Source organism: Lithobates pipiens, unplaced genomic scaffold, assembly GCF_037356315.1.
Source record: "Lithobates pipiens isolate NorthernLeopardFrog02 unplaced genomic scaffold, aLitPip1_a1.2 Scaffold_30, whole genome shotgun sequence".
Classification (NCBI taxonomy): domain Eukaryota; kingdom Metazoa; phylum Chordata; class Amphibia; order Anura; family Ranidae; genus Lithobates; species Lithobates pipiens.
In genome coordinates this window covers 101,993,876-102,014,578 of record NW_027507791.1, presented here as the reverse complement: position 1 = coordinate 102,014,578, position 20,703 = coordinate 101,993,876, and the positions used below count along the sequence as shown (strand labels likewise).

Here is a 20,703-nt window from a genome sequence, read left to right as displayed (position 1 = left end):
TGCAACAGTGTTGGGAGGAACTTTCCAAACAATATTTGATTTCCGTTGTAGAAACAGAACGCCACAATTCCAGATTTCAATAAAAACTGGAAAAATGGGTGTTTTAAAACATTTGACTGGTATTATATATTAGTTTAGAAACATGTTAGAAAAGCATGTATCTAATGGTCAGTGTGAGAGAAGGTTTTGAGCAATGGAAGAAACCTTTACTCATAACAACTCAATAAAAAATAATTTTCTTTAGCAAGGAACAAACATTCCACATTAAAAATCATGCTACCAAAATGAGTGTGTGCTGTAAATTGCCTCCAGCATTGCTACGGTTTCTTCTTGCTGGAGGCTGCCATTGTGCTGAAGCCCAAAGCCCCTTTACAGCAGTTAATTATAAAGTGGAAATAAACCCATCAATTTAACAGTTTAAAAAAAGCTGTTACATTCCTGGAATGCTGGGATTGCTAACACGTGCTTGTGTCCTCAAACAAACAGTCAAACCATCAAACGGCTGGTGTCATATCTGATCACAAGGGCAGCACCATGGCAGTTAAAGATCAAACAGAAACAGATTCCCTTGCTGTAAAGGTTAGGAGGGCTTAATTCTGCTTTACTGCTGCCAGCAGATCACCCTCTACAAAAAATTGGGAGCAACTAAGCATGTGCAGAGCAGGGTGAAACCGTGTAATACTGGACTTTACACAGTATATGTGCTTATTTTTTTTTTTTTTTTGCATAGCTATACCTGCAAAAGGGGCCAGCCTAAAGTGATCTAGCAGGGCCTAATTTTCTGACTAAAGTTCCACTTTAACGCCGGAATATTTACCCTGCTTCATGACCAGGCCATTTTTTTGCGATATGGCACTGCGTTAGTTTAACGGACAATTGCGTGGGCATGCAACACTGTACCCAAATAAAATGTATGTCCATTTTACCCCCCAAATAGAGCTTTCTTTTGGTGGTATTTTATCACCTCTGTGGTTTTTATTTTTTTGCAATTTATACAAAAAAAAAATTTGGAAATAAAAAAAATTCTTTCTGCTATAAAACATTCACAATAGAAAAAAAATGTAAAAAAAAATTCATATTTCTTCATCAATTTAGGCCAATATGTATTCTGCTACATATTTTTGTTAAAAGAAATATCCCAATACATGTATATTGATTGGTTTGTGCATAAGTTACAGCATCTAAAAACTATGGTATATTTTATTTTCTATTTTTTTTTAAATAGTAATGGTGGAGATCAACGACTTATAGCGGGACTGCGATATTGCGGCAGACCAACCTGCCGTTCTGCCTTTCTCGTGAATGATCGGCGTGTCCGCTGGACCCACTGATTGGCTCCGGCTGTGTCACATCACAGTGGGCCGCCGGTGGCACAGGCATGCGCCCGAGACTCGAAAGTGTCAGATCACGCACCAGGTACGTGATCTGGCGCAGAGCGGCCACCCTGCCGCAGTATATCCACGGTGGGCGGTCTCTAAGCTGTTAAAGACTACACGCACAAAAACACAGTTTCTAAGTTTCTGTTATGCTTTACTGGAATATACACTTAGCTCTACTTAAATGAAAAGCAAACCCAGAATTATGAACATCACACATGGAAACCAGATGAGCAAAGTAGAAAACTGGTTTACTCCTGCGGTTTTAGGAATGTGTGCGAGTTCAAAAGACTATCCATGCTCAGGAATAAAAAGGCAAATCTTTACTTTGACTTTCTATTTGCTATGCTTTCAAGGTCAGTCAAATTATGCAGACAGACAGCCAGGAATCTGGTATTTTTAGAAAACTGAGCTGCAGTGGCGCCCCTCGTATTTTTCTACATACAGGTTTACGCTAAAGACAAAAATGCATTTTAGATGTTTTAGTTTTTCTGCTTTGACTTCAGCTTTAGGCTGCAATGGAACGGCTAGCATGTTTTGCTATTGTGTGAAAAAATCTCACTAATGCCGCGTACACACGTTCAGATTATCTGACAGACTTAGTCTGGTGGACAAACCGCCGGACTGTCTGAGTGAGCGGACCTGCCCACACACGGGAATATCCGCTGTACTTTTGAAATGAATGGACTTGCCCACACATGGAGGAAAGTCCGTTCATTTTGTAGGCGGCTCCAGGTAGCCGGGACTAGCAAAGGAAGTCAATGTTGATTGACACCTCGCTAGCCCCGTCACCTGGTATGGACTTAAAGAGGAAGCCCTACTCTGAAAAAACGGCGTGGGGGTCTCCCCCTAGGTCCATATCAGACCCCTATCTGAGCACGCTACCCAGCTGGTCAGGGAAGGGGGTGGGGATGAGCGAGCCCCCCCCCCCCCCCCGAGCGGTACCAGGCCACATGCCCTCAACATGGGGGGGTGCTTTGGGGAAGGGGGAGCCGCGCCCCCCCTCCAAAGCACATTGTCCCCATGTTGATGAGGACAAGGGCCTCTCCCCGACAACCCTGGCCATTGGTTGTCGGGGTCTGTGGGCGGGGGGCTTATCGGAATCCGGGAGCCCTCTTTAACATATATACAATCTGCTAAGATTGCTTTTGCACTTTAGGCTTCTTATTTATTCATGTTGGATGCAGATGTCACTACAAATCTATAAAAGAAAAGTAGTAGCACTACAATTGAATGGAATGTCACTGATAAAGAAGACATCAACACTTGGATTTATAGTCAATGAACCTCAACACTGACAATAAAAATTCTCTCTCCTTCCTCATGTTCAGGATTATTATCACTGGACAGTCCTTTTTGTCATTTTTTTTTCTTTGTATACAACGAAAAATGTTGCCACAAGTTCAAGGACAAATGGCAGTAGTATACAGTGCAAGTAATAGGCTTGCTAGAAAAACTTAATATACAGGGTATTTTGAAGACCACTCTTTGCGCTAAGTTAGGGAAAGGTGCATGTGTAGAAAAAAAAAAAAAAACACAACCAAGTTATTTTTCAGACATCGATAAATACTAGGAACACATTTTTATTTTCTAGGGTGAAAAGGTGACCCTGGTCAGTCACGGCATGTCTCGCTCTTTAAACCATGTAGACAACCAGATGACTAAATCCAAAACAGGTACCTCTGGGTGAACGGGCAGATTCTGCTTCGAGGCATCTGCTTTGACACACTGTGCCATGGCTTTATTAAAAGGTGTTAAATTAATGGAGTGGAAATTAAAGTCTGTCTATAGTCACAAAGCAGAGACATATTTATTCTGCAAATTTCCCTATGAAACAACACGTTTGATAACTATGTATGTGAAAAAAAGAAAAAGGTAATCAACAAACCTTTTTCATAATTTAATGGAGTGCTACAATACAGAAAATATGCAATTTTTTCATTGCGTACCCCATCTCCTAAAATACACTAAATAACCTTAACATGCACAGGAAAATGTTTTTCTAACAAGTGCTGACCAGTTTTATTGGCAGCAACATTATATAGCTAGGATGTGTCCAATATTTTGTCTACAATGAACTAATCACAGGCATGCAATTGGGAGGTGGTAAAGATGTAAAACAGAACATAAATGTCCCAATCTGCAGTAAGCAGGTGCATCAGGAGCACTTATTGAGTATTTAGTGTTGGGTCATGAAACTTGAAGCAGTGGCAGCAAAGCATCGGTGCTCATGTTAGAGTATTTAGTAAAGTCTAATCAAGACACTGCTGACCTCACATCAATCATGTGACCTGACATACTGGTTCAGTTATCATACGGTCTAGGTTCATGCCTTCGCACCCTTCCCTGCATGCCTATCAAATTCAGTTGTATTCACTTACATGTGCTGCCTGGGTGCAGCTCCATGAGCTCATGTGAATGAGGTCTAATCTGGAGTCTTAGGCAGGTTTTTTTTTTTACCACAACTGATAGGCAAGCTTTTGCGCATTGTATGGCCTTTTTCTTCTATAGCTAATATCTGCCTGGCTGAGTAAAGCCAGCAGAACCTTAACCACTTGGTTACTGGGCACTTAAACCCCCCTTCCTGCCAGACCAATTTTCAGCTTTCAGCGCTGATGCACTATGAATGACATTTGCGCGCTCATACAACACCGTACCCAAATTAAATTTTTATCATTTTTTTTCCCACAAATAGAGCTTTCTTTTGGTGGTATTTAATTACAGCTGGGAGTTTTATTTTTTGCTAAACAAAAAAAGATGCAAAAAAAAAAAATCATGTTTAATAGTTTGTTATAAAATTTTGCAAACAGGTCATTTTTCTCCTTCATTGAAATGCGCTGATGAGGCGGCACTGGTGGGCACTGATGGGCTGCACTGGTGGGCACTGATAGGCACGGTTAAGGTGGCACTGATAGGCACAGATAAGGCAGCACTGATGGGCAAAGATGGGCACAGATAAGATGGCACGGATGGGCACGGATAGGTACCACTGATAGATGGGACTGATGGGCACTGATAGGTGGATCTGATAGGTGGCACTGATGGGCACTGGTAGATGACACTGATGGGCACGGATATGTGGCATATGAGGTGCAGCACTGTTGTTGAGGCAGATTGTGGGCACTGACAGGTGGCACTATGGGCACTGATAGGTGGCACTATGGGCACTAAGGGGTGGTACTGATGGGTGGCACTTTTACTTTAATTAGGTTGCACTGGCAGGGGGCAGATGGGCGCTGATGACTTGGCCGTGATCGGGACTGAAGTCCCTCTCACGGCCGCCGGTGATCGGCTTTTTTTTCTCCTCGCGCTATCAGCGCGAGGAGGAAAAACAGCCGATTACCGGCTCTGTTGAGATCACATGATCAGCTGTCATTGGCTGACAGCTGATCACGTGGTAAGGGGTTGGGATCGACCCCTTGCTCCGATCTATGATCAGGCGAGTCTCATAGACTTGCTGATCACAGATCGTGTTGCGCGCGCCCCTCAGGGGGTGCGCAGGCCGCTCGTGCACGGGACGACGTCAATAGACGTCGTCCCGGCAAAGCAGGTCCGCGCTGTAGCCGTCATTCGGCTATAGCGCGGATCTCAAGCGGTTAAAGCTGAACGCCAAAAAATAAATAAAAAAATGTCCCTTGCAGTGGGCCGCCCGAAAAACACCCCCCCCCCCCCCCAAACACACTATCAGTAAAAGGGTTAAATGCTCATGACCATATTAAGTCCATGATGTCCCAAGCATCCTCTCCCCAGTGTGTATACACAGTTGTGGGGCATGTCCTGGCCACAGCTAATTGGGATGCAGCTGAAAGCTTCCTTCTGGGTTCGGAGTGAACCCAAGCTCATCCTTGCCCAACACCAAAGCCTCATTCCAACAGTGAAGCATGACTGATGGTGTACAATGGTGTACAATGGTGTGCAATGGTGTGAGGGTGCCCTGTTGCCTCATGACAGTGATCCAAAACACCGGAGTAAATTAACAACAATGTGGCTCAAAGAGAACATATTCCATAAAATTTAGAATGGTGCACATCTTAATTGTACCGAAATAAAGCAGTGCGATATCAAAGCACCAAGAAATGTTCAATGAGTGTCAGGGACACCTACTGAGTATTTTTTTTCTACATCTGTGTATACAGAGCTTTAATGAGCCTTATATGTGTGTTGTTATAACTGAAGCTTGTTACCACACATATTCTAGGATATGATTTCTTACTGTGGTAATATGCTAGATCAGATTCCCCATGGCCTGATGGAGTTTGCCTCCCTCAAAAGGAATTACAAGTTCTTTGGCATAGAAACCAAACAGTTCTCCTAATTAAAAAGTTTATTTTTACTTCTAAGCTGTGCTTTATAAACTGGAAGAAAAGAAAATACATTAGTATGCCTTGTTAAATAAATGTAAGATTTCAGAATAACTTTAAAAATAAAACGTGAGATGTAAAAACACAGAATGTAGTAAATGCCAGCAATATTTCCTCAGACATATTCCAACAGTAAAGATAAAGATAAACAGTAAAGATAAAGAGTTCATCTACTAACATGCTTGTCACATAATTTGTGTTACTTTTAATTTACAGAGCCACAGAAAAGGGGCAACGATATGGCTGATCTAAGACCTAGAGGTTTGTCTACTGTGCCACACAGATAATTTGACTGTTGTCTGGTATTGCTGAAATGCAAATGCTCACCAACAAATCTTTGTTTTCTGTTAATAACTAAATGCCACAAGAGAGTTCATCTTGATGCAAATGATGCATCGTTATTTACAGTCCTTCAGTGTAGGGATGAATGGCTGCAAGTTGCAACACTTGGCCACGCATTAGCAGAATTCAGGTTCCTGCCCTTCAATGCAAGGCTGCCCGACCATCGGCACCACTCTCCTCCCAGGACCACTCAAGGTTGGACACCCAGAGCTTTACCGGACCCTGTGCCAGGCACCTATCCTTAGATGCACCAAGCAGCACTCTAGCAGCCTGCTTCTCACACACTGGTGACAGGCAGTCGAGCACACACCACCGCCACCTCCACCAGGACCTCTTGCACACTGGGTCCCACTATACCCCAGTGTGGGCTTGGGGACTGTGGCACTTTCAGTGCACCACTGATGTCTTAGCCTACCCTGTATATCAGGAGCTCACACTCCTATACCAAGAAGCGCACCCATGGATTGGAGCCCCCCCAGGATCTACAATACACTGACTGGTGTCCCGACGCCCTCTGTTGGGGAACTTTCCCCTTTGGTTCGGCTGGGCTTGGCATACTTGACTCACCCTAGTCCAGATCAGGAGCAAGTATAAGAATAGTGACCATCATTTCCCTACAGCCTTCTTTTAAAATGATCTCTAATTGGATGCAGTAATCTGTGATGTCCTTAAGCAATACTATATGACATACCCTTATCGTGCCGTTTCCAATCAGATTCCCTGAAGAAGATTATAACTCGAAATGCGTCGGGTATTCTCCATATGTTTGTTCCATATGTAAACGGAGTCCAATGATTGTGAACCTCTCATACTGTAATGCATGTTTATTATGTTATTCATCCTGTATTCCTTTGTATATCTACTTTTGTGCATTGTAAATTTGTTTTATCTACACCCACTTTTGCTAAATAAAACTTATACGCATTATTACCCCAGAGTAGCTTTTTCCCTTTAAAGTCCTATAAGAGGAACAAATTTCCATTTGCTCAGATTACCAGTGATGTGGGTTAATCCTACTCTCTAGACCAGCCTAGCACCACCCTTTTATTTCTACAAGTTGCAACACTTGGCCATGCACTAGTAGAATTCCGTACAAACTTTCTTATTCTCATCAGAACATCCTTAGAATATTCTTTCAGGTCATCATGGGGTCAATTCATTTAGTTTGATAGTTGTTTAACAGGGTTCATTACAATACGTACAATTTTTTGTACGGTTTAATTTGAACTTAAAAAACTGATTTAGTTACAATTTTATTTATAAGAGAAAAAAATGGTATGCCCCTCCTCCTAAATTTTTTTGCCACAGTGGCAAAAACTAATGTCGATTTGAAGCCACTAACAATTTAATTTTCTAAACTGAAAATTTTTGTATGAAATTCTACTATTGTATGGCCAGCTTAAAAAAAAAAGTACAAATGCAAATTTTTTTGCATGTAAAAAATATGCATTATTTTTTGTAATGAACTTGTAACAAATTGAACCCACAATAAGCAGATCATGGGTGTAATGCCACGGTGCTGCAGACTGTATCTGTCTACCCATACCTCCCACACAGCCAGTCAGTTACACTAACAGGAAGACTTAATGGACTACCACAGCACTCAACAGCGCCGTGATAGTTTATTGAGAACTACAAGCCGACAGCCGCAAAGGCTTTTAGACCTTGTAGTTTTCCTATTCACAGAACAATGTTTGTTGCAGATTGTGACAGCTAGCAAGGGGGGAGACGATCCCCCTGCTAACTGTCAGAGTGGGGGATCGAGGACTGGTGCATCTGTAACATGTTACAAAAGGTGAACTTATCATGTAAGTCTAAACGCTGACCAACTATTTTTATGTATAGGTCAATGCAGTGGTGTATTTTGGTCTTATGCGGTCTTAAACTTGGGCACGTAGAGTAGAATCAGTGCTCACGATCTGATGTTCGCGGTGATCGACACAAGCTTTTGCCTTTGCGTGCGAGCATGGGGGAACGTGGGCACTTACATTTTTTTTTTCTAATTGTGAATTTATTTTAAAAAAAAATTTACACTGTTGCTTTCATTATTACTTTTTTTGTAAACATACTTGTGACAGCAATAGGCAAGTGACAGGTCGTTTTTATGGCAAGATATGGGTTCTAAAAGACCCCAAATCCCTCCTCTGCACTTAAAAGCATTCAGAACACCAAGATCAGTGTTTATGAATGCTTTCAATTTTGAAAAACTGGAGCCAATGGTTTCTGAGTAAACCAGAAGTGATGTCATTGCTTCTGGTTTACAGTTACGAACAGCTGATCCCGGCTTTGCACGGCTGTCCGGCCAGCCGGCTGGTCTCCTGGGTCTCCTAGTGGGATGGGAGAGCCAGAGAGAGTAGAGAAAGGCGGTGGGTGGGAGGGGGAAATTGTAATAGCAATCAAGTGGCTACTAAGCCGAACAGATTGCGATTACATAAGAGCGGACCGTTGGCTTTAAAAAAAAAATACAACGGGGTGATGCCTGTGGGGTTGCAGGCATCATCCCAGTATAGGCGCCGCCCATGGCAAATGCCTTGTCTGCCTCACGGTAGGTACGCCCCTGGCTCAATGTTGGTATTGCATGTTAGTTGAGACACTGCATTAACAGTAGCCTGTGTCACAGAGTACTGCATCCAGCTAAGGTGCAATGGCAGCTGGACTCTTTAATGACACTAAAACTGTATTACTAAATGAACACAAACTGATATTATAATCATGGACAAAAACTAACAACCTAAAAACCAGCAACTGAATTATTTCTTCACAAAGCCTACAAAATATGCTCTTATTTCTTAAAAACACTGTCACGCTTCGGCAGATCCACATAAAATGCTTTATGAAATAATCATAATAATCAAGGACAAATACTTTACTATTCAATATTATGTGTCATTTTGATATTGTGATCTGTCCTTGGAGAGGGGACACTACATTAACTACAAACAGAATGAATACTGCAAGAGGCCAACAGCTCAGAACCATTGTGTGCTAGATCACATCTCACCAATGTAGAAGTGGAGTAAATCTGTGTTTATTATTATGTGTTTATTATTATTACTACAGGATTTATATAGCACCAACAGTTTACGCAGCACTTTACAATATAATTATGCCTAACTGCATATGGTTAGAAAAATAGTGAGCTTTTTATTAATCATAGGTACAAACTTTTGAAGATTTCCAGTGGTGTATTATGATTTAAAAAAACATTTCTTTACAGTAATAATGATAAAAAAAACTGAATAAAAGAATAAATAGACTAAAACAAGGAAATCATAAAGAGAAACCTTGATAGCAGTGCAAGGTTTTATTAGTAATATATGCAATAGTGACCCCGTACATTCAAACAAGATGTAAATGAACCTTTTTGCTTATTAACAAAGCATAGGGCAAAGCAATGCATTTGTATCCACTTGCCTTCTTATCCACCATACCACTTTCTGGTTTCACAAAAAAAAAAAAAAAAAAAAAAAAAAACTTGCCATATTTATTTTTCCTAGTAATTGTCAGTCTTTAGCAACATGCCAAGGCAATCTTCTAGGTCAGATCAGATGTTCAACAGCCAAGAAGTGTATGGCAGCCCAAGCCAAACTCTTTAGGCCAACATTGCTGGAGAGGCAGGCAACCAGTAAACCTGACCTAGTTAATCATTTACCAAACTCTGCAGACATGGTCAAAACAAGTGATCTATAGAGAGCAGAGCAGACATGCAATCTGTCTAAAAAGCTAGCACTTGTGCTAATCCACAGTTAAGCTCCCCAGCATGCAGACATAGACACGTTCAGCTGCCTACACCATGAGTAGTAAATTACTCAAGGCTTATCTACATCTATGTGCAAGGCAATCATATCCTGGCCCAATTGAATCTTGTAATTATTATGAATGCACACAAAGTTTGATTGTATTACTTAAAGTGAACTGTGACAAATGACAGCCCAAGACACTGCCTCTATCTTCCTGATAAGCTGCATATTAGTTTAAACTAATGCACAGTGTGCCCCTGGGGGTCAGCTGGCTTAGCTTCTAGAACAATAATCTAGACTTAAATATATGCAGCCATCAAAGGTACAAATGGCTTTCACTATATTAACTTCTACGATTAAATATAGAGATGTCCGTACATTGCCATATTCACAACTGGTAAAAAAAAAAAAACACAAACTTATTTCAGACAGCAAAACACCTATACTAACCTAATTCCAAATAGCAATAAAAGTAAATTTACTGAATATTGTGGATACAAACTTATACTGCATTAGTAACAGGACTAAGGCTATTTACTGTAAATTTTGAGATTATTCACGATACTTGAAAATTCTTTTATATGTTGGTACATTTGAAGTCAGTATCAACTGGTTCCTGACCGGGTCATGCAGATATACTGCGGCAGAATTGCTCCCCTGGGTGAAATGTCATACCTTCCCTTAAGCGGCCACCAGAGGGTGGGGAACCCGATGCGTGTGGCCGGTGGGCAAGATCGCCGCCGACCACGTGTGATAGCTTGCACAAGCACTAACACAGGGACTTGTGTGTGTGTAAACACAGAAATCCCTGTGCTGTCAGGAAGAAGAGCCATATCGTTTGTTCCTATTAAGTAGGAAAAAGTATAGGTCTCCTCTCCTAGTCAATCCTATCCCCATACAATTAGAACACAGTGAGGGAACACAAGTAACCCCTTGATCACCCCCTAGTGTTAACCCCTTTCCTGCCAGTGGCATTTACACAGTAATCAGTGTATTTTTATAGCACTGATCACTGTACAAATGCCAATGGTCCCAAAAAAAAGTGTCCGATCTGTCCGTTGCAATGTCGCAGTACCGCTAAAAATCGCATATCACATCCATTACTAGTAAAAAAAATAAAAATACCATAAATCTTTCCCATAGTTTGTAGACACTATAACTTTTGCGCAAACCAATCAATATAGGCTTATTACGTTTTTTTTTATTTTACCATAAATATGTAGAAGAATATATATATATATCGGCCTAAGCTGATGAAGAAATTAGTTCTAAAAAAAAATTAAAATTGGGGACACTATAGAAAAAAGTAAAAAATATTGTTTTGTTTTTATCCAAAATTGTCCCTCTTTTTTTGTTGATGCGCAAAAAATAAAAAATAAAGCAGAGGTGATCAAATACCACGAAAAGAAAGCTCTATTTGTGGGGAAAAAAGACGCAAATTTAGTTTGGGTACAGTGTTGAACGATCACGCAATTGTCAGTTCAAGAGATGCAGTGCCAAATTGTAGAAAGTGCTTTGGTCAGGAAGGGGGTAAAATCTTCTGAAGCTGAAATGGTTAAACATACTGGTTCCAAGTGACTTTAAGGTACTAAAGGCACGGTATCAACATATCAGTCAGGGAACTAGCATTTTCAAAGGGAGGGGTCAGAGATAGCAGACTCCATACAAATAAATAAATAAAAGGCTTCAAAGGATAAGTTCACCTTTTGTAACATGGTACATGTTACAACCATATTCAGCAGGGGTCTCAAACTGGCGGCCCTCCAGCTGTTGCTAAACTACAAGTCCCATGATGCATTGCAAGGCTGACAGTTACAAGCATGGCTCCCACAGGCAGAGGCATGATGGGACTTGTAGTTTTGCAACAGCTGGAGGGCCGCCAGTTTGAGACCCCTGATATTCAGGGTTTAGCATATAACATGTTATAAATGTACCGACTGTAGTCGTTTCTGCTACTACTAGTGTTTGCCAGTGCATTCCAGGCTTGTGCCAAGTGGATGCCCCATTGCATAGTAACCACAGAGGGTTGCTGAAAGGCGCCATGCACAGAACAGCTTGCATTTTTCTCAATGAATGCAACACATTCTCTCATTAGGTAAGGAGGAGACTGTGAAGTCACGGGCCGGCCTCTCCACCTGGTCTAATCAGAGAATGCTTTGCATTGAGAATAAAAACAAAAAAAGAGGGCATTCTTGGAATGGCATGCATGCCGAGTGGGCGACTCCCTATGGTTACTATGCAGCATGGTAGCTGCTTAGAACAGGACCTGGGTGACAGCATAAAACATTTTAGTAATGGTGACCATTACAGTGATTTCCCACTTCCACAGCGATCTCACAGTTAAGGAATATGCATACTTACATTAATCAAGCTGGACCAGTGTAACTGTACAATAAAATTTATATATGGAATTCAAATTTAATGTTTCCTTTACCTCTAATAATCAATTTTCTGTAATTCTTACTTTCCTTTATAAAATTCAAGTCTTGACAGTACTCTTGGCTTCCTCTAGTTTTTGGACAATGCCAACCATGAAAGTAAATCTGTGCTAGTGTGGTCAGTCTGGGTCCTTTCAAATTGGAATAGAACCTACACGATGGCTTGTTGACGCTAGGCGTGCTTAAAGCGGAAGTAAATTCTGATGGGTTTACTTCCTCTTTGTCTCCCTGCAAAGGTAAAGCATAATGGGCTACTATGCATCGCACAGAAGCCCATTATGTGTCACTTACCTGAGACAGGAGCCAGCAATGTCACCGCTGTCCCCTGTAGTGCGAAGCATCCATCTTCTTCCGGGTATCGATGCTCCGGCCACTCACAGCGCCGTGGTCAGTGCGGCTGCGCGCTGCTGTCTACGGCGCATACGCTGTAGACAGCAGTGGCTGTCTCTTTGTAAATATCTCCTATACCATGTAGATATAGGAGATATTTCTTGGACCTACAGGTAAGCCTTAATCTAGGTTTACCTGTAGGTCAAAGTGGTTTGTAAGGGTTTACAACCATTTTAAATAACCAAAACGAGCCTATGACACCACAGGTTGATACACCCCCTGGCCAGCTCTGCTCACTTTGATTGTCATTAGCTCAGAGACATGTTGTGGAAAAAAAAAAAAAGTTTCACTTTGTCAATTCCAAATAAAGGGTCATCAAAACAAAGTCCCGGAGTCACACAAACAGGAAAATAAAAAGTGAATCGCAAGGTTCCTTTCAACGTTTATTGATATCTGAAATCAGCATTTAACATATGCATAACTGCATATCAACCAATATCCAAAGCAAAACAAAACAGACGGAAAAAAAATGTATCTAAAACTGAAACTTCCCTTTTGGAAGCAAGTGGCAATGTCTCCAAAGGGAAGGGAAATCCCCCTAGCCCCCCCCCCCCCCCATTAGATGATCACCTCCAGCTCCGGGTGACAACGGTAACATTTTAGAATTCCCATATATTTCTGCCCTGATAAAAATGGTCATTAGGAACCAATAGTCAATCAATCAAGGGGGAGAACGTTGTGTCTTAAAGTATACAGCTAGACTTTGAAATGTGGGATCACAAAAAAAAAAAAAAAAATTAAAAATAAAAACACGTTAAACATCCTTCCCACGGATCTTGGAACAAAGTTTAACATGTTAAAAGATGAAAAAAAAAAAAGGATAAAAACAATCTTTTGCTAATGTTTTCACCGGGGGATCACAGGTTTGTGCTAAACTGAATATTAGAAAAAAATCTTGCAGCAGAGTTAAATCAAAGAAAATTTAACTCTTTGCCAAATAAGCCTCTTACAGCGCTTCCCTGCTACAAATGAAAGGTTAATGTGTGACACAGCAAGAGTGCAGCTTTTCAGTGCCAATCCAAGCTTCCATAATTATCACAAATCTCATTTTTCCCCTCATTTTTGTCAGCGTGTGCAGAGTTTCAGGTTATAACCCGCAGATGGTGTTGGGAGGCAGATTCCTCTTACTCCCCCATAACCTCTTCTTCCAGAAGCTGTCAAACTGTTTTGAGAAAATTTGCAACAGGACAATGCAGCTATTGTGAATGCTGGCGGTCAGCTCTTCCCACTGTGAGAAGCTCCTGCTGGCCCTGATTGGTGTCTAGAAGAACAAAGGCCCAGATTTAGGCTCTCATCAAGACAACCAAGCCAAGCGCTGCTATCAGGCTGTAACATATGCCAACACGGATGGCAGGCCTCTTGGGCTTATGAGAAGGAAGCTCTAACTTCACACCCTGCTTTCTGTGCATGCCTTTGTCATAGGCATGGAAATGTTAAAATGGCATTGGACACTTAACATTCGTGAGGACCCCACTATTCTTTTGTTAGCAGCAGATGGGTAGAAGCTCTAAAGCCTGATCAAATCATGATAATGTTTAGTCCCACTGGAGAATTTACTTTTCACCACTATGTAAGACTTTGGCATGGGGCGTATGGTAATTATGGGTTCAAACAAACATACTACATGTCCTACTGACCTCACAGAGATGGTATATGATGCTTACATGTGACTATTCAGTTGCTGAATTTAAAAAAAGGTTGCAATTAAAAGCCAAGATTATAAAAAATGTAAGTTTGGTGAGATTTTTACATATTTACATTACATAACATGACTTAATTACTTAATAAATACATAAATGTGCTTGATGCCCTAGTCTAATGCTTGTTTCCGGTGTCATGCGATTTCTGTGTTATTCTAATGCTAATGGTACTGTATTACTGTGTGACTGACATTTTTGTCCTACACCTCACTGACCTTCTTCTTGGTTTGTTTTGTCTTTAGGTATGTAAGAGCTAAAATTGAATAAAAGACTTTTCATTTGACCAATGGATTTTATGACACAGTTAAAAAGAGTATTATATTTCAAAAAGAACCTTAATAGCATTCAAAGGCCCTATACTACTTTGCACCTTCTTAAATTTTGACTACAGTCCTTCTGCCTGAAGTGACCAATCTGCAAGCTGGGCTCTCAAGAGTTTGCTTTCTGAAGGATGAAATCATAATTTCCAAAATGTGACGTGTACTGCACATTGCCAGCTTTTAATTTGGGACGGATTCCTGGCAATCAGAAGCTACCAGTGGGCAGTATGTAATACTTAGGCTGCGTACACACGGGCGGATTGTCTGCCCAACTAAGTTTGTCAGACAATCCGACAGACAGTCCGTTCAACTTTTGAATGAACGGACTTGACCACACACGATGAACAGACAGTCCGCTGAAAGCTTGCGCGATGACGTATACAGCACGTACGACGGGACTAGAAATACGACGTCCAATACACTGCAATGCAACCTTCGGCCGTGTAAATCCTTTCTGAGCATGCGCCATACTTAGTCCGTCCAACTTGCCTACACACGAGCGGACTGTCCGCTGAAACCAAGTTTGGACGGACAAAACCAAGTTTGGACGGACAAAATTACGGAAATTCCAAAAGACTTAGTCCGTCAGACTGTCCGCTGAAAAAGTCCGCTGAAGCCCACACACGAGCGGATTGTCCGCTGAAACACGGTTCAGCGGATTAAGTTGGGCAGACAATCCGCCCGTGTGTACGCGGCCTTAGAAATACTGCTATACCCTGCAGGAAGGGAACAGTCCAGACAGACCGCTACTTAGTCCTCCCACCTCTTAAGCTTCTGGAGGGACGAGTTGAGAGAGAATAAAAAGGAGATGAGAAGTGTACCATAGGAAAATAAAAAGGCTGTTGAAAGAATCCAGCGGTGGCTACCCCACACATACTGGACATGTGCATGTGTCCCACTTGGCTAAGGCAGCATTGAGGGTTACAGTCCAAAGTAAATGATACTGCTTTGTATAAGAATTCATTTAAAAGAAGGGATAAGGAGCACTGATATACAAAGTGCAGAAACCCACAGCAACCAGTGATATGAGTTTGGTAAAGCTGTGACTTTGATACAATGGATACACTACGTTATCATTGGTATTTTAACTAGAGTACTTTAAACCAGTGAATGAAGCCCCATAAACCATAACCAGCCTGGAAAGGAAGCAGTTAATAAATCCCGCTGGCAAACACGCAGTTCAGCCGTGGTACCGCTAGGCCTGTTACAGTAGTTCTAAATGTTACAGTAGCAGACATAATGCCATTGAAAGGTTAAGGACAACAATCCAGTCTGGGTCTCAGCTGAACTTTGAGGCTTTTAAAGAAATTATCACAGAGGAAAAATAACCCAGCTATCAACAGGTAAGTAATACACTACTGGCTGACACCAAAGCATCTCAGACTAGTTCAAAAAGGAGCAATTGTTCTTCAGATCGCTGCCTGTTGTACCTTCTCATTGTAATTGCAGGAGGCAGCTGCTAAAAGTGGGCACTGGAGACAAAATGTAGCAGCTTAGAGGTTTGGAAAAGCTGGCAAACTCGCTGGAGGATAAGGACAAACTAGGGGAGGGCGAGAGACCTCAGAGCCAGAGCCACGGGCAGTGATAGAGACAGATTGCTGTAATTCTGTCTGATTGATCCAAGAAGCAACTTGCAATCAATAAACGGCCTATTTCACTCAGGAGCACAAATACACATTTGTTAAAACTCTTACATCACTAGAAACAAGGCCTTCAAGGGGGTTGAAAAAGTTTTTTTCCCCCCCTAACACTGGCCACTTGAATATCTACTTATAAAAAACTGGATCCATTTGTTTGAAAGAATTGAGAAGCACAAAGGGGGGCAATATCACCTCCCACGATAATAATCTTTTTATCTGTTACAGACTTATTTTTTTGAATTTCCATTTATTTGGTAAGCTCAGGGTCTCCTTTCTCTGTTCAACATAAGAGACATCTTTTGTCCTTTGCCAATGTCGTTTTTTTTAGTTTATAGGATCAATTATCTAAGATCGTGTTATACAAAAAAAAATATATATAATATATATATATATATTTTTTGTTCATTTATATTTTAAGGTGATATCTGTAAGGTTTAAAATTGTGCAAATGTGTAGCATTTCCGGCATTAATTTAACATTGTCCAATTTTCTAGTAGGTGTGCTGTCTCTGAAATCTCAAAATGCAGTATAAACTTCTTAAAGTATTAAAAACGACTCCTACCTTGTACACTCTCCCTTGCCACTCCGATTTGTCGCTTCTGACCCCTGAATTACTGGATACTCCTTAGAATAAGGGGAACATAAGACCTTCCTACAGTTTAGCATTTTATGGCAATTGCCAGATTTACCTCAGCGGTGTCACATAAGGGAGAACTGCTTAGCAATATGCAGGATTCAGGACATTTAGGAGTGCTGAAGCTGTGAACTGTATGAGGAAGCATGGACAAATCAAGTGTAGGCGCCTGGTGCCTGCTACTAACTGATTCATTTTTTTTCTTGTATTCACAATTGCATTTAAAGTTATTATGTAAAGAAGCTGTCATAGATGATCTCTCTTTGTAAAGGTGCAAGTCTCTGGTTTGCATACTGATCCAATGGCTTCAATGCTTTCTCAGTCACAGATCTGAACAAAAATGCAGTGTTTTAAAAAGTAATGAAACCAGAGTCTGCCAGGCAACAAGTATTTTTTTAAGAGCAGATCAGCAATGCAAGTTCTCTTTTTATGTTTCTTCTCAGTACAGGTTTTCTTTAACCACTTCCCGACCAGCGCGCGACGATGTACGTCGACAGAATGGCACAGGCAGGCATATTGGCGTACAGGTACGTCCAATATTCAATGCCGCCCTGCCATCGGGAGCGCGCCGCCGGTCGGGACCCCAGTGAGTCCGGTCGTGGGACCCGCGGACTCGATCGCCGCGGGCATCCCCGCGATCGTCTCACGGAGCGGCCGAATGGAGGAAATGCTGTGTAAACAACATTTCTCCATTCTGCCTAGCAACTAGTGACGCTGATCTCTGCTCCATGTGATTGGAGCAGAGATCAGTGTTCACTAAATGAAAGCCCAACCCCCCCACAGTTAGTAACACACCCCTAGGAACACTTAACCCCTACACTGCCACCCACTGGTTAACCCTTTCACTGCCAGTGTCATTTACACAGGAATCACTGAATTTATATAGCAGTGATTACTGTATAAAGGACAATGGTCCCAAAAATGTGTCAAAAATGTCCGATGGGTCCCCCACAATGTCGCAGTCACAATAAAAATCGCTGATCGCCGCCATTACTAGTAAAAAAAATAATAAAAAATTATTAATAAAAATGCTATAAAACTATCCCTATTTTGTAAACGCTATAACTTTTGCGCAAACCAATCAATAATCGCTTATTGCAATTTTTTTTACCAAAAATATGTAGAAGAATACGTATCGGCCTAAACTGAGGGAAAATTTTTTTATTTTATATATTTTTGGGGGATATTTATTATAACAAAAAGTAAAAAATAATGAGTTTTTTTCAAAATTGTCGCTCTATTTTTGTTTATAGCGCAAAAAATAAAAACCGCAGGGGTGATCAAATACCACCAAAAGAAAGCTCTATTTGTGGGAAAAAAAGGCTGTCAATTTTGTTTGGGAGCCACGTCGCACGACCGCGCAATTGTCAGTTAAAGCGACGCAGTGCCGAATCGCAAAAAGTGGTCTGGTCTTTGACCAGCAAAATGGTCCGGTCTGCAAGTGGTTAAACGTGAATTCCAGGCATTGGCATGTTATTCACAGTTACATAGTTTGGTTCAACTTGATCCAATGCAACTTTTCACATACCATACCTGGCTGATGCCCTTGAAAGCTGGAAATCACTGAAGTGTATACCATACATCAAAGATCTTCACTTGCTTCCCGAGTTCCACATCAATTAGCTACTCTCCTGCATACATCAACAGATTGGTTGCTTGGAATAGGTACCATTCGGAGATTGTTTTGTATTTTTTGAATGCAAAGCATTCTCTGATTGGACAAGGTAGAGAGGCTGGTGATTTTATGCTCTGCATCCTTGTCCAATCAGCAAATGCTTTGCATTCATTCAGAAAATGTAAAGCATTCTCTGAATGGTGCCTGTACGGAGTAGCTTATGTGCTATACAAAGCTTCATGACAAAGTGGATCCTTCCTTAAATTTCAGGAAGAGATCATCACAACCCTTCTGTTTCCAGGCGGTGCTGTGGCCCAACTTCCCAATCTAAATGCAGTAAGCCGGTTGCATGAGAGGCATTTTCCGTATGTTCTCCCTGGGACCCCCACCCAACGAGCCCCCCCAAAAAAATGTTGTGTCTGTAGAAAGCACAGATATAGGCGTGACAACTGCTATTATTGTCCCTCCTGTCCTGACCATCCAGGTCTTTGCATTGGTGAATGTTTTGAACGCTACCACACACTAGTGCAGTATTAGCGTAGGAAACAGCACTGCAGAGACTAGGACACACTTTCACATGGTCTCCAAAATAAAAATAGTTGTCATTTTTGTGTTTTCTCTCTCTCTGTTGTTCTGTTTGTTTTTACTGTATTCTACAATGAAATGTTTAATTGTTACTATGTTTTATCATGTTTGCTTTTGAGGTAATTCTTTTATACTTATACTTCTTTTATACTTTACTGTTTACTGTGATCTATTGTTAGCCATTTTTTTTTTGTTTTCAGGTACGCCATTCAGCTGCAGCAACGATTTATTCATCTTGACAGCAACAGCATTTGCTCCCATGATACGTAAATCGGCACTCCAGCGCTGTAGAAGGTGATTTAGCCATCACAATAATAAAAAAATAAAAAAAGGATATATGCCAAAGCATAGGGGCAGCGGTGGAGGGGCGACTGCCCCTAACATTAGGGGCAGATTGCCCCCATGCTTCAGCATATATTTTTTAGGCACAGATTGCGTTAAAAAAATGTTTTCTTTTTAGTGTGTTTTATTGTATTTGCTTTGCAGGTACGGTATGTCTTACTGTTCTACTGTAATGTAATTTTCTTTTATTGTTCACCATCATTTCCTTATCAGTTATAATCAGTCTCTTTTTCGTTCAGCCCACAGGCTGCATGAAAAAAAAAGGACATTACAATGTATGCCTAACAAGGACCAGCAACGTATTGGTATGTTTCTGAACTTTGAGTGGTTATACCAGAATGATGCCTACAGGTTTAGGTATAATCTTGGTATCATTCTTTTCAGCCAGCGGTCGACTTTCACATAAAAGCAATCCTAGTGGTTAATTAGCCTCCAGACTGCTTTAACAAGCAGTGGGAGCGAATGTCCCCCCCACCATCTTCCATGGTTTTCTCAGGCTCTCCCATCCCAAAAGGGAACCCGAGAATGCAGCCAGTGGGTGGTTCCACCACCTGACCATAGAGCTGATCAGAGACCAGAATGGCTCCAATCATCTCTATGACCTAAGAAACCGGAGGCTACTAGCATTTCATGACTTAGGTTTCGCCAGATATAAGCAGCACCATTGGGAAATTGGCAAAGCATTTGATCACACCAATGTTGGTGTGATCAGATGCTTTGATGGCAGAGTAGAGATCTAGGGTCTAGTAGACCGCAATTTTTTCAAAAAGAGTACCTGTCATTACCTATTGCTATCAGAGGATATTTACATTCCCTGAGATAACAATAAAAATGATTAAAAAAAAATTAAGGAAACTGTTTAAAAATAAAAGAAAAAAGCTAAATAAATAATAATAAAAAAAAAAAAAAAAAAACACCCTGTCCCCCCGTGCTCATGTGCAAAAGTGAATGCAAGCGTCGGTCTGGTGTCATATGTAAACAACAATTGCACCATACATGTGAGGTATCAATGCGAAGGTCAGATCAAGGGTAGTAATTTTAGCAGTAGACATCATCTGTAAATCTAAAATGTTAACCTGTAAAGGCTTTTAAAAATGTATGTAGTTTGTCACCGCTGCACAAAATCCCCACAAATTACCCCATTTTGGAAAGAAGACACCCCAAGGTATTTGCGAAGATAATAAGAAATAGACGCTTATTGACATTTTTCTTTACCAAAG

The 20,703-nt window shown here is 41.1% G+C and overlaps 1 protein-coding gene across 10 annotated transcripts in view; it reads right to left on the bottom strand.

Annotated features, from left to right (window-relative positions):
• The window catches only part of RALGAPA1 (Ral GTPase activating protein catalytic subunit alpha 1), a 368,491-nt gene that overhangs the window by 49,114 nt on the left and 298,674 nt on the right, over nucleotides 1–20,703 (bottom strand). The window lies entirely within an intron of this gene.